The following is a 13,463-nucleotide window of genomic DNA, read 5'->3' as shown; positions in this document are numbered from 1 at the left end:
CATGTGACTTTGGATTACTGGGGAAATCTAGCATTTCCAAACATGCTGTGGCGTGATTGCCATGTGTAATTATGCAGATTGAGTAACTACATGCTAATTACAAGAGTGCCCATTTTGACGCGTATTGTTATCTGTAACAAGGGTCGGTTATAAGATATGCAGTTTTATTTAGTTTGGAGTTCATTGTTGATAGGTACTGAGTCCAGTATTGGGCCATATGGGAAATCTCGCAGAAATGGGTAGTTGTTAGCAGCCGTTGGCGTGTGACTCCCGAGACAACAGGCTGCTGGGCCCAGGGTGGTGTTGCAAAACCGGAAATTCTCTTGTTTAATGCTTTTCAGACTGCCATGTTGGCCTCTGTTTGGACTACAGATCTGTAAGTACGCCATCTCTTTCTTTATGGCGTTAAACGTAAAGGTGTGGTATCTTCCCAGATCACCCGTTCCTAATTTTGTTATTGGCTGTAGTTGAACTGAGCCTGATCTGCTTAGGACAGATACAGCGGCTTTATAGTTCCTCTGTATATATTTGTGTGAAAGCAAAGTAACATATTTCGCTGTGGACCAAGCTGAATCTTTCTGCAGGATAAGGAAGCTTGGAACGGGGGAACTCTGGATTTTGGTAATACGGCTCCCTCTTTACCAATTTCCTCCCTGTGTTTCCACGGAGGTTATCTCTGGCTCCCTACACACAAAACATCATCACTGTTGGCTTCCAGGCTGAGCTGGGCTCTGCAGCCTCCAGGAGTCCATCGCTTCTGTTGTTTAACGAATGCCTCTCAGCTGTAAGAGTGGGAAAGGTGGTTACCTCCAGTCGGGGGGGAGCGCTCCTCTAGAGTCATCGTCGCTCCACTCGCTCTTTATCAATGGTGGAAGCTCCCGGGTGGCTCTCGGCAGCACCGTGATGGAGAGAAGTTGTGGGAAAGGCAATCGCAGCGTCGGGTTTCCCCCTCGGGAGTGTGTGTTTGGGCATTAGATGGCAGTGTTAGCACAGAGGAGCTACGGGAGAGCTGAGCTGGCAAGAGACCGAGCGGCTCGCTATGCTGAAGGTGCTATAGATCTTAAGGCCAAGTTTACTTTAGATTCCTAAATTAATTAGTAATTGGATAATATAAAGTAGATAAAAATAAAACAAACGCAGAGCTGCCCCAGAATAGACCATACATGCAGAAAGATGTTGACCTATTTAAATAATCTGTGTAGCAGAAATCACGGTATAACCAGAAAACTTCCCCGACAAGTGAGATGAACCAAAGGAAATCTGTAGATACAGAAATGTTATCTCCGATTTTCTCTTCTCACCCTATCAATATTTACTGAAACGTGTTGCTACAGAGCAGATTTAGTGTGCAGTTTAGCTGCTGGCTACCATTAATTTTGACTGCTCAAGATTTTTGTGATTAATTAAATGATGCATTTTATAATGTGGTACACATCACTATGAGAGACATTTCTCTGTGTGAAGCTTAGGTACAAAACTATTTGCATGAGCAAATCTGGTCTAATAAATAATTATGGAACACTTTGGCATTTAAAACTCATTTTACACATATAAAATGTTTTCATCAATCCTCTCTGAAAGTCATGACCTAATTACTGATTTTTCGTCTTGGTGAATAATTACTTGCCAAGAACCTTTCCGCGATTTCATCTCTCCATCTTTGGTGCAGTTTATTGGAATAAGTGGTAAATAGTGAACTGGAGGAGCCTGTGTTACCTGTGCGAGCCGAGGAAACAACAGCCTGCTTGGTTTTCTGATAATTCTGGTAAATCAGGAAATAGTTTTCACTTAAAGCAAAAAATGTTCCCTCTTATCAAATTAAAAAAAAAAAAGTTCACATTTTGTCATGAAATATGTTATTTCAGTTTAGGGTACTTCTGAATTTTTAATATATATATGTATGTTCTCAAAGATCTAATTAACCATTGCTAAATAAAGTAATTCTGAGCAAACCGAATGAAATTTTAATGTCAAAGTTGAGCATAAATAGTTCGGAAAAAGAGAAGATCAGAACAACTGAGTGAAATTATAATTAAGTCTGAAATACATTTTCACCAAACTTGTGGGTTTTTTTACTTCCTATGTTCTTCCAACTACCTCTCACCAAAACCTCCCGAAACTCCCCAGTTTCTCAGCCAGCAGGCCAAGGTGTTTCCTACGGCAGCTTACAGGTTTCCGTTCTCAGTTAAACGCTTCGGTTATCTTTATTGTCCAGGTTACCCATTCTCCAGTCTCAATTTTTTGCTAAACTTTAGTGCAAATAATGCCTTAAGGGCAGCGCCTTCATCAGTGTGGTGCAGTCGCTCGGTGCGTTCCACAAAGTCGGCTCAGGATGAGATTTGGCACTTTGTAATTTTTGTTGCGTTTTGATTTACCTCCAGCGTTGCGTTTGGGTTTGTATTGCTGGTCTCCCTCCCTCGGCTTGAGGTTAAAAGGTAATTGAACTCAACATTTCTATTCAAATTGGGTCTTGTAAAAGTCTCTTTTAGCAGAACCTAAATCTGGGCCTTTGACATTTTGACAGAATCTGTTTTCAGGTTGAAAAATTTCTTTCCCGATAAGAATTTTGGTTGTTTTCCTGTTTGACTCCAAAAGCCTGAGCGGATCATCTTTAAAGCATTAGCACAATTGCTTACAGATGGACTTTTTCTATAAAAAAAGTGATTTCCCCCTCCTCTAGGCTAGCATTATTGCTGTTTTCCGAAGCTCAGGGGCTTCTCATTTTGTTAATTTAAGCTGTGTGCATGTTGGGATGAGTCTATCCAGAGCTATCCATGTTGCATTAGTTGCTTCAGAAAAACAAGCAAACAAAATTCTCAAGCACTGGTAATGCCGCTCAGTCCTTGTCAGCTGAATGGGAATACTCCAATGTCCTGGTACAATACGTTTTTTGGATTTGGGTTTGGTTCTGGCTTTTTGTTGGTGTTTTTGTGTTCTTTTTTTTTTAACTCGTCAGTGATTTTTGGCACTGGAATCATAGAGCCTCGTCTCGGGGCACCTTAATCGCACCGGAATTGTACCACACCACTGACCTGCACACTCCGAAAGCCACATTCAGTGAATTTAGCTGTGAAGGCTTTAAAAATAATGATCAGTGATAGTCTACCAGCAAAAAGGACTTTTTGGTGGAGAGCCAGCTCTGGCAGCTGAGGAACTGTAGCTATACTTACATCGTTATAAATTATTTTGGTACTAATGTAAAACTAGCATCAATTTTTTTTTTAGAAAAGAAACTTCATATTTAAGGTATATTTCTCTGGGCAATATTTCTTTTACATAATTTACTGTTTCCTTTGCCATAGCACCTGAAACGTCCGACGTGTCTGGTCACTGTAGGAACAACCGGTAGGCCGGACTCCCTCCGGCACTTCAAAGGTGGTGTTCATCACCACATCTCTGCAAGGTCACTAAAGACATTACATCCATAAAAGCACCATTTCACCAGCAAAAGTAGGTCTTTTCTGTATCTAAAATGTTGTAAATACCTTTCAAGTGACACTACCATTGCAATCAATATTTCCAGCATGTTCTTGTTTCCCAAATGCCCTTCTTGGTGCTGAGGTTTATCTGATTGTCTTTGCAAGAAGCCTCCTCCTCCCCAACGAGGGCCCTTTAGATATGTGACACAGACAGTATTTTAGGGACTTGGGTGTATTTTGCAGGACGACCAGAGGAGGCATCAAAGGGCTTGGCCCGGTTTACTGTTTGGGCTGCAGAAGACTGGCAAAGTCCTAAATTTTACAAAATGGAGTGGTCTGGACCTCGCTCCGTGAGACTGCAGTGGTCTGCTGCTCTGAGGAACAACAAGGGCGGTATTTGAACTGTGTCTCCCCAGAGCGCAGCCTGGTCAAGAGCTCCTTTAGGGCACACAGGTGGTGTTTGAGGGAGCGCGCAGCCCCGGAGCAGTGGGGAACCGGGGCCCACCGAGAGCTCTCGCCCCTCTCGTGTGTCTGTACCAACCCCTGCACCCTCCGGTGACTGACGCCTGCGGGAGCACAGCCCTTTTGCTGCGCATTGATGGTGCCACGTGCGCTGCCGATCACCAAAAACAGGGCACGTGAGCAGATGTCACTTGAGGAGGGCCCTGGTCAGTCCTCATGGACATGTAGCCCAAATCTGGCAGGTTTTTTGGTGTGGCTGCTTAATTCTGCCCGCCATGGTAAAAGCCTGGCCCTGTGCACCACTGCCAACACCGGCATGCTCCTGCTGCCCGTGGGTTGGTGCCACGTGCGCTGCCGATCACCAAAAACAGGGCACGTGAGCAGATGTCACTTGAGGAGGGCCCTGGTCAGTCCTCATGGACATGTAGCCCAAATCTGGCAGGTTTTTTGGTGTGGCTGCTTAATTCTGCCCGCCATGGTAAAAGCCTGGCCCTGTGCACCACTGCCAACACCGGCATGCTCCTGCTGCCCATGGGCGCTGGTGGGTGGAGGAGGAGACGACCCCCCACCCTTGTCCAGTGTGGGGTAAGCGCCGGTGGCTGGGGTGTCTGTGTGTGCTGCCTCCTGGGAGGGTCCCCATCATCATCCTCAGGGCCCCAACTCCCTCCGGTGAACAAGGAAAGACCGTCCCAGTAGTGGGGAGCAACTTGATACAACCTGAGCTTCTACACAGTTTTGGACTGGTTTTCTCATGATCTTTGTTTCTTCTCTTTCCATGAGGAGTGTTTCCTTTCCACCTTTCCCGTCCTCAGCCCGAGGTCTGGAGCCCCCAGTTAAAAGCTCAGTTTGCTGCGGAACTGCCTCTGAGCTGGGGCTGAGGAGGCAGTGTGAGCCGGGAACAGACGCCGAGGGTACAGAGGGTTGCTGTATGTTCCTCTGATCTTCCTAATAAACCGCCCTGAGCGACACAAGTCCCTCACGGTGCGGTGCCGGCTGAGGTATGCTCGGCAGCCATGCCCCAAACCCACTCAGAGCCGCGGCCGTCGCCCACACGCAGACTCCCGGGAGCGCTCCTCCCGTGTCGGCTGCAAGCAATGGCCCCACGCAGAGGTGTGCCCGGCCCATGGCAGGGATGGGGGCGGTGAGCGGGGCTGGCTGTGATGGGCAGCCGGATCGGCTTGGGCTTTTGTGCTCCTCCATTTCGGAGCAAACCATGGGCCCTTCCCATTTTGTGGCGCCTCAGGAAGGTGAGTCGGATAATCCCAGTTCTGGCAGTGGCGAACCGCAGCCCCTGGCCCCAGGCTCTCCTCACCTGCCTCCCACAGGCTTGGTGATGTCCCACCTGAAGTCCTTTGTACCATGACCTTGGTGGCCTTCTGGAGCTAATCGATCTCTCCTTCGTACCCAGCCTTCACTGTCAGACCAGCTATTTAAATTGTAAAACATTCAGCAAAGGTGGAAGGTAGACAGAATTAAATTTATTCCTGAATTGTTGAATAATGTAATATTCGTGTTGTACATAAAAGAATCACAAACGACCCAGCCTGATTTTCCTATGAAAACATTTAACTTTTATTAAATCAAGACAGTTTTAAGGAGCAGCAAAAAATGAAAGCAAAAACAACAATTGAACCAGCTTTCAAAGTTGCCCTGTAGCCAAAACATCCATCTGAGAAGCTGAAGGGTTGATTTTATTTGTTTGTTTGTTCTTCTGTTGAAGTGTATTACCAATAATTAAAAAAAAAAAAAAAAAAAAAAAGAGATGCAAGTTCAAACCCTTGGAATAAATTAGAGCAGCCTCTTACGCCTGCTGAGAGCTGCCTACAGCTGGTTTGGCAGTCTCCACCAAGACGGGACCGCCGCAGCACGGGCAGGCGCTTGATCCTGCCCAGCCCGGTCCTGCCCGGCCAGATGGACCCGCGGCTCCGGGATGGACGGGACACGGCTCCTTGCGGACCACAGTCCCGTCCCCGCAGCCTTGTGGGGTGCCGTGGGCCGGCAGCGGCGTGCAAGGGCAGGAGGTGAAAACACGCTCAAGTGGCGCGTGTACCGCTGCTTTGTGGAGGCATTGAAATATTTGGGGTCAGCGCCCGTGCGCCTTGCAGGTGAGACTCCCTTCAGGCCAGGATTTGGCCCTGTACCTATAAAACATGCCTAAACCATTAACTATTCTTCCCGGGAAAGTGGCAGAGGACCCTGCGTGCTGGAGTTAAGTCAGAAAGGCTAGACAAAGCCCTGGGGAGCGGTCTGCGGGGAACAAACCTGTATTGGCAGACAGCAAGATAAATTGGATGATCTAATAGTCCTTTTCCATCTCTAAGTTTTATGATTCATTTGTTATTTTAGCCATCTATATATATTTTTTATTTTACCCTAGAGGGGTTTCTTGAAATGTGTGCAATATATTCCTCTAAAAAAAAAAAACACTTAAAAAAAAAAAAAGAAGTCAGTGTTGCAGGATCCAAGGCACTGTCTCCTAAGTGTGTTCTCTAATGAACTACCCGGTGTGTAGAAGTTGAAGGGTGGCTCGTGCGGGTCAGCTGTGGGTCTGTGTGGGTGTGGGACGGTCACACCAAGGACTCGGGGGTAGGGGTGGGGGACAGGACGGTGCAGAGCCTTTCGTAGGCTTTGGCTCTGCGCATTGGAGGTGGGTGACTGAAGAAGGGACGTGTAGTGCTCTGGTGGCCCCTGTCCTCCACGTCAGGCCGGACAGACCAGGAGGGGAGCTTGGGGAAGGCGAGAGATTTGGAGGAAATCTGAGGAGAAGGGTGATGGCAGGGTGGGGGACACGTCCAGCACTTCCCTCCCCTCTGACTGGGGACAACCACCCTCTCCTTCAGGGACCAGCGAGCGCGTAGACGGGACAGAGAGGCCGGCGGCAGCGCGGGAAGGATGCTCTGCCCTCGGGATGTTTTGTCACAGTGAGGAGGAGCAGCAGCAATTAAACATGGCTAACAGGTGATACTGTACCCATCAAAATTTAATGAGTACGAGTCTTGGGAACCGCTGCCACGGAGAGCTTTGACTCGTCGGCAGTAAATAACCCACCACGGCCGGGGCGGCATCGGCGTGCGCCGCCGCACTTGGGCGCGTGACACATGGCCCCGCGCGGGGGGACGGCGCGTTACGGGGGGCGAGGGAGTGCTTAGGGAAACTAAGTGTTAAACAGAGCCATCCGTCTGAGGTGGAGCGCCGGCGAGAAGGGTATTTGGTATCTCAATCATGCCTGGTTTATGGCTAGCGAGCCTTGAATTTGTGTGACAGCAGCCCAATGCCTCGCTGTAGATTACACCATAAATAACGCAGGCATGGAGTGGTCAGAGGAGCCGGATGAGGGAGAGAAAAAGATCTGTAGAAACAAACGCAGGGTGCTGCAGTTGGATTTTTTTTTTTCCTCCTCCTTCTTCTTCTTCTTCTCATTTTAAGTGATTATTGTTTAAGGGAAGGGACGCTGCTAGAAATCGTTCGTGAGTTTTACTGAAACAGGCACATTCCTGTGGTTTTTTACTCCCACAGCCTCTCCAGGTCAGTCTTTTTCTTTCTCTGCAGAGAAAGAAAGGGGAAAAAAAAAAGAAAGAAAGAAAAGAAAAACCCACACAAAAATCAATCCATCAAATGTCATTACAGATTTATTAAGCCTGATGTAGAAAGACTTTTAACAGTAACATCTTCAGAAAGCATAAAAAGAGCACTTCTGTTCAGTCTTGTGCTTTGAAAATCTAAATATATTTTTATCATATAAATAATTCTTTTCATGTTTTAAGTGCATCTGTTTTTTTTTTTTTTCCTTTTCAAATTTCCATTTTACAATTGGCCAAAACTGAAGTCTGCATTGACTGAAATGAAGCCATTTGCAAAGCTAATGATGTTGTGAAGCATGTCTATGGTGAACCATATCAGCTAGATTTCAGAAAGGTAGTTCAATGAGTGCAGCATTAAAATGAGGGACAGCCTCCAGCAAAATCATAATTGAACACACCCAAGTCCTTAATGTCTGCAGTTGGGTTTCCTGATGCAAATTACGATAACATTTCAGATGTGAGCAGTCGCTTTCCAATAGCTGCAGTGGAAAAGAGACATTTTATGCCACAAAGGAAAGAATTACCATGTTTAAAAATGTAAATAATATATGTATAGAAACCTTTTTTATGGAAATGAGGCATTCAGGATTATGTGAACAGTTTGGGCTATTTTTTTTCCTTTTAAACACAACAGATAAAGATGTGTGATCTATTATTCAGGGCTTTAATTACAGTTCTAAAACTGCAGTGATTTTATTAAAAAAAAATCCCTGGGCATAAAAAGTAATGTTTTCTGTGGTAAAGTTGAGGGATTATTTTTTTTTTTTTTTACAATGTATTTACTGTGGTGAAAATACAGAACAAAAAATCGCCATTAACAGATTTCAATGCTGCAAAATCATACACAGAAATACATCTTAAATGTGCTGGAATACAGTCATCTTCCTGTAAATCTGAAAAGGCCTTAGATAAATAGGTTTGACCTGATTTAAATTTAATGAGATACATAGTCCTGATTGTTAATAATTGGTTTGGGGGAACCCAAAACAATAAAAGCAGTAATCTCCTCTAGTATAAATTATACGAATTTATTTAGCAATCAACCGAAGAAAAAAAAATGTCATTACCATTATCAATTTGTTTAGTTTAAGTTAGTTTTAATAAGCAAATAATTTGAAGCAACATTGCCAGCTAGGCTTTGAGAAAGACAGTAAATATTGGGAAGATGCATATCTGTGATGACGCTTTAGGGCCACTAGGTGGTACGGTCCTCCCAGCAGAAAGGGGGGTTTCCATTGTGAGGCCCATTCATAATCATCAAAACCAAGTGAAACATGGTTTTGATTAAAACAGCCTGTTGGCTCAATAATCTTAGTAATTTTAAAAACATCCTTAATGTGGAAGAAGAACACTGCAATGTCAGAAATGGCCTTGGGGCCCATTATAAACAGCAACAAAATAAATAAGGAGGAGAAATGAGAGGTCATGAAAACAAAATTAAGCTAATGTTTCAAATTTTGACAATTATGAATTGTTCCTCCAAGAAGACATTAAAAAAAATAATTCAGGCACTATTAGATAAAATACAAAGAGAATAATTGTACATGTATGAGTTTTCCCATGGGACTAAGCATGCTTTAAAAGCAAAACTTGACTTAGATTTCCCCTCTTCCCCCCCGCCCCCCGTTATAGCCAGCAATTGGGCAGGTCTCATGCAAACACAGACTTGCTTCTCAGAGTTCCTCCAAAAACTCATCTCTAATTCCTTTAGGAACCATTAAAAGATGATGACCAAGAAAACAAACAAACAAAAATTACAAGCATATTTCCTCTACAAAAAAAAAAAAAAAATCATCCCCCATTATGGACCAATTTTTTTGTAGGAAACCGAAACAAGCAAATATAACAAAATCTGTGTTCATACCATGGCAATATAGTTAATATCTACAAATATGTACAGTATAAAAATGCATCAAAGGCGTAACTTTTCATCCAAACAAGCTGCAGTGCACAATGAAAAGCAGCTTGCCCCCCCCTCCACTCTAAGTATACAGGCAATATATTCTATACAGCATGCACTTGTTACAAAATTAGTGCATAAGCACTGAAACATTCTACAGATAAAGTCACCGCGAGTCCTCTCGGAAAGGAGTCCCGTTTGCGTTGTTAATATAAAAAATGTGTTTAATCTTTCCTTTTTGCAATTTGTAGTATATACATTTTTTTTTAAGAGAAATGAGCTTTTGATTCTTTTTTTAATTTATTTTTTAAACAAAATTCTAGACCTAACACCACGGGTCACAGATGTAACCTGAAGATGCTGCCAATAACAAACTTACTACATACCACAAGCTCTGGGGCAGAGCAAAACTGTCAAATTTACTATTATGGCCAACTATGCTCTATTATTTAAAACGGGGGCGGATCTCATGATTCGTGCTGACACATTTAAGATAATAAAACCTGAAACAAATGTACAGAAAAATAAAAAAAATAAACAACAAAGGATTAATAAGTGGTGCCTGAGCACGAGACAAAAGGGCGTATTGTACCAGAGACATACGACAGTGAAGTACCCTGAGCCAAATAAGAACTGTTTAGCTTGTCAGCTTTTGCAACCTGTATTGCACATTCCAGCATTTGCTGCATTGTAAAGCCAAAATACTGCATTGTACGTCCTGAAGATATCTGCTGTTTCGCTCGGTGCCAACAGTGCCCAGCTGTTCCTTCAGCCACAGAATCGTCGCCTGTTTATAAATAGACACATGCACAGCGTGCCGGTGTACGCACAAACATACGCATGTATATAGGGGGTAGATATCTGTATATAGCCACGTATCTACCTAGCTATATCCAGATAGGTAATTTTTGAATGATACAGGGCCTAGTTAGTAAGTGAAAACATTGCCCGTATAAATATTCCACATCTGAGACAATTGCATGGCTGTTTAAGTACTGTAACTACATCCCTCACCCGGGGCTGATGCCCGCACGGGGATGTGGGTTGCAAGGGAAAGCATTCCTTGCATTTAATGTAGCTGCGTTTTTGCAAGATGTTATTTTCATTTTCTTTTTAAAATATTGATTCCCCCTCCCCCCCCGCTATCTCATCTAAGAAGTTTAATGAAAGAATTTGTTGTCTTTACTTAGATCAAAAAAAGAAAAAAAAAAGTTTGCTCAGCTAGATGGTATGAACTCAAGTGGAGATGTACGACCTGCCAGGATTAGTATTTAATCTGTTGTCTCAAACAGGGCTTTTTACAAAGGCCCGAAGACATTTCATGAGCTGAGAGTGATGATGAACTGGAAGTTTATTACTCTGCAGTTAAGTCCAGTGGTACAGCTATTTCACTTTTAAAAACACTCTCAAAGAAAATATTGTACAGACACTTTGGTACAAGAAACAACAGTGTCATCTTAAACTTTATCTACTCTTCACATTTTTGCCAGCATAGTTAAAACAAAAAATGACCACTAGTGTAGACTGAAGTATACCGGGATAAAAGTGCTTGCACTGGTATAAAAGTGGTCCAGCAAAGCAAAATAAGCTGTACCAGTATAAAGTGCTTTATAGCGATACAACTGTTTTTACATTAGGACTTTTACCAGCATAGACACATCAATAACAAAGTTTTGCAATCACTTCCCTGACATAACCATAAAACTTCTGAAGTGCAGACTGTGCCTTAGATTTAATCTGCACAAAGCTAGAGACTGTTTGTTGAAGTTGTTTTCAAAACCATCCAAACACGTTCGGAATCCAAGGTTAAGACCGTGAGGAGAGTGTTTGGAGCTGTGTAGACAGAGGGTAAATATACGGAATTTCAAGGAGTAGCTCTGGATTTACACCGGAATAACTGAACTCAGAATCTGGCTTCTGTTTTTCAGAAGTTTGGTATAAATAAAGCTGAAGACTGAAACGAGGGGGGTGGTTGCAGGGGAGATTAGGAACATGCTGGAGGGACCGGCGCAGCGTGCGTGGGACGCTCACCCTCTCCCTGGCACGTGTTCATTTGCAAAGGTCTGTTGGCTTCTGTTATCACTGCAAACCCACTGGGTTTTTTTTTTTTTGTTTTGTTTTATTCTTTCACTTTCCTTCAGGAGACAATTGGAGAATAAAAGTCCTACATTCTGCATGCTTGTGTGAAGTCAACCGCTGCAGGAAATAATTAAGGAAAAAAGAAAAAGAAAATCCAGGAAGCATTTCTTTCTGGGGTCGCTACCTGGTGGCTCATCCAGGGCCATCAATATTGACTTCAGATTCTGATAAATTAGGTCCTCAGATTGGTGAAATGTGAACTGAAATCTGCCTTTAGCTGCATCTCATCTATTCTTTAGTTGCAAGTTTCAAAACTTTACGTTCGCTGTGGTCCAATCTGTCACATATAAATAAGGCTCAGTTTATACCTACCAAGGTCCAGCTCAAACTCTTCAGCACCGTTAGGGAAAGGAGTTCTTAGTTTTAATGAAATTCAATAACCTCTTGCTGGTCGCTTTCAACCAAGGACAGAGGTTTGGCAAAAAGGAAAGTTGCAACCTGTGGGATAAACTGTGAGGGGGAGCAGGAAAACTGGGCCAGCAAGAGCACGGCATCACCAACCCTGTTGTGACTTTGGAACCCAATGAGAAGCTGGTCTCAGGTCTCCTCTTGGGTGGGCAGTAACCAGGAATTATGGCTCTATGCACCTCCTAAACACAGCTTCCTAGGAGCAAAAAATAGTATGTCCGGTTGTACCGTGAGAAGATGGGCACATACCAGTAGCGCTCTTTCAAAATATCTAGAGGTGGTTATATCAGTGCTCTTGCTTGGGGACAGATGGCCTTTAAAGCCTGCTGTAATTGCAACGTATCGATCTGGAATCTGTGATCAATACTGTCTTTATAGCGAGAGTTTTAAATATAAATTGCATCGTATATCTGTTTGTAGAGACAAAAGCCCCGTGTGACGGAGATCCACCTCCACTTAGCCAAGGTGCTTTCTCCAGCCTGAGAGCTACGATGGCAAATGGAGAGGGGACGGGGACGGTGGCCTCAGCCCAGCCTGGCCTCAGGCGCTGAACAGTCATTTCTTCACTGTGAAGAAACCTCTGCCAAAAAATTACGCTTCCATCTTCCATTCTCTTGCATTTTGTCAACAGGTTTTATCGCAGGATAATCTTCACAGCAAGACCAAACGGAGGGCTGACCTGAGCTGCGGTGCTTGAACCAGGGCAGCGCCTTGGCGGGAGGATCAGGCCATTAGTAATTAGCAGAGAGCAACGCCGTCAACAGCAAGTCTCCCCTCGGTAGCTCTCCCCCAGAGGCTGCCCCGGGCCAAAACTCTGTGACTTTTGTGCTTTCCCGCTCACCGAGGGCAGGTTGTTTTCCATGCAAAGCTCGCACGGACGCTTCCCAGTGGGAATATCCCCTTCTATTTTAGGGACTGAACTGTGGGTATAATTTAATCAATAAATACGGCACTTTATCAAAACGCAATTAAGGGAAGAAAAAAGACCAAAAATTAGGGGAACAATCCTTGCCATGTGAATGTGTGAGAGTTGACTCAATAGCCTGTAAAATTGGCTTGGAAGGCTTCAACTCCTATCGTGTTAATATATAATTATTGATTTTTAAAATGACTTCCTATATCCTCCATGATCTCTAAAAAAGCTAGGGAGGTCAGTCTTGTAAATACTTTTACAAGTAGGTAATAAAACCCATGATAAGTTGCATTGACAAGTAATTACTGGACAGGTTTGTTAGCGGATTCTCAAAGATTTTTTTTTAAACCAACAATTATTATTGTACTAATGACAGCCATTTTTAAAGTTAAATGTCCTTCTCCCTCCCACCTTAAATAATAAGAGCCTGGGAAAAACACCTGAGACTGATCCACTGAAATTCTTGTATATTAGGCTGCAAAGAGATGCTAATTACACCTCCCTCTTTTAAAACGGAGCATTTTTTTTAAGGTGATACAGCCTACTTTGACATAGATGGTGGTGGGAAGGGAGCTACAGTTTCTGAATAAATCTCTCAAACCAGTGTGTAAGGGTAACAATTCTTACTGCTTTATTGCAGT

The sequence above is a fragment of the Charadrius vociferus genome, unplaced genomic scaffold, assembly GCF_000708025.1.
Source record: "Charadrius vociferus isolate BGI_N301 unplaced genomic scaffold, ASM70802v2 scaffold259, whole genome shotgun sequence".
NCBI classification, from domain to species: Eukaryota; Metazoa; Chordata; class Aves; order Charadriiformes; family Charadriidae; genus Charadrius; species Charadrius vociferus.
This window is presented reverse-complemented; position numbering follows the sequence as displayed.